Source organism: Cyprinodon variegatus, unplaced genomic scaffold (assembly GCF_000732505.1).
Source record: "Cyprinodon variegatus isolate N-32 unplaced genomic scaffold, C_variegatus-1.0 Scaffold1208, whole genome shotgun sequence".
Classification (NCBI taxonomy): Eukaryota; Metazoa; Chordata; class Actinopteri; order Cyprinodontiformes; family Cyprinodontidae; genus Cyprinodon; species Cyprinodon variegatus.
The window spans coordinates 45,904-47,471 of record NW_015151661.1 but is presented as its reverse complement, the minus strand read 5'-3'; the positions used below and the strand labels follow the sequence as shown (position 1 = coordinate 47,471).

The 1,568-nt window shown below is 43.0% G+C and overlaps 1 protein-coding gene across 1 annotated transcript in view; it reads right to left on the bottom strand.

Moving 5' to 3' along the window:
* LOC107102127 (serine-rich coiled-coil domain-containing protein 2-like) overlaps nt 1–1,001 on the bottom strand; it is a 42,832-nt gene extending 41,831 nt beyond the window's left edge. The window contains exon 1 of the mRNA XM_015401308.1: nt 471–1,001. The gene's annotated coding sequence lies outside the window, so the exon portion shown is untranslated. The remainder of the gene's footprint in view (nt 1–470) is intronic.
* Between the last annotated feature and the right edge of the window lie 567 nt (nt 1,002–1,568).

Below are 1,568 nucleotides of genomic sequence, written 5' to 3'. Positions count from 1 at the left end.
CTAAACCTGACAGAACCATGGGGTTCTACTGCAGAAGATCTAAACCTGACAGAACCATTAGGTTCTACTGCAGAAGATCTAAACCTGACAGAACCATGGGGTTCTACTGCAGAAGATCTAAACCTGACAGAACCATGGGGTTCCACTGCAGAAGATCTAAACCTGACTTTTTTCTGGAAAGAATGTGACTGTTCAGAAAACTGCAGGATCTCCATCCCAGGAAAACAGAACCGCTCATGTCTCTCAGTAAAAACAAAGAATTAAGCTGTTATCAAACACATGAAAGCAAATCTGACCAACAATAGTTTAATGTTTCCATGAACGATTTAGAAAGACTGTAAATGTTTAAATAACTTTGATAATTGATGGTTTATCCTGATCCAGGGCTGCTGCCCTTCAGTCCAGGACTTGTGCAGGAACACTGCGGTCCAATGCTCAGACTAAAGCCACCTTCACTGCAGATCACTTACCTGCAGACACGCCGAGCATCAGATCCACGACACAATCCCGGAAATGACGCTTCTGGTTATTTAGAATCAGTCCGCCGGTTCTGTTCGATCCAACAAGAAACAGTCTGACACCGAAAAGCGACCAATGTCGTAGCAGCGCGCGCCCTCGGCCTGGTTTCCTGTGGTCTTTCTTCACCTGCAGGGTTCAGTTCTGCTGCTCACGCGCCCAGGTGAGAACAGAGGTTGGACTGAAGAGAGCCGTTGCTGCCGCTGCTGCTGCGGTGGAGAGAAGAGGTGGAGCCGCTCGGAGAGAGAGCTGCTGAATCATCCTCAGTCACCAACAACTCCCGTTTCTCTGTCATCGAACCCCGAGAATCACCGGAACCAACCCGGAACCACCGCAGAACTCCCAATAAACCAAACCTGATTCACAGCTTGGCCCAGAACCGAACCGGACCAGGAAAGTGGTCCTCACTCTGAGGCCAAGACAGGAGCACAGACACACACAGCAAGTCTGACGTCACCTTCCGGTGGTAAACGTTAGACACAGAGAGGTATGGCAGGCCGTTTGGACATTTATTGAAAGCTTTTTTAAAAATCTCTAAAATAAGATCCTTCCTGGTCAAGAATACATTCCTACTTGTCAGAACTGTGAAAATGGATGTCATGGATTACATTTCTGCCAGCAAAAAAATACATTGCAAGATGCAGAAAATATAACTGTTTGAATAAACTTTCAGATACCTAGAAATCTTTAAACAATTGTGTCAGTTTTGACATTTATTAACTTGAATGAATGTATATTTCAGATGTCAAATGCATTTCTTACTAGTCAAAATAAACATTTCAGACAATTAAAATAACATTCTTCCATCTTAAATAAAAAAAAATATATAATTCTTACTAGTACAAATTGTATCATGTTTCCCAATCCTGTGTATTGGGCCTTTACTTCAGATATTAAATATATCTAATAATAGAATAGAATAGAATTGAATTGAAAATTAATTTCAGACTGAAAGCTCTGGCTTTGGGCAAGACACTTCACCTGCGGGGAGGGGAGTGTGAGGGGATGAGCAGCTGGGATCTCACGAGAGCTGTGTGCATAATTATAATAAA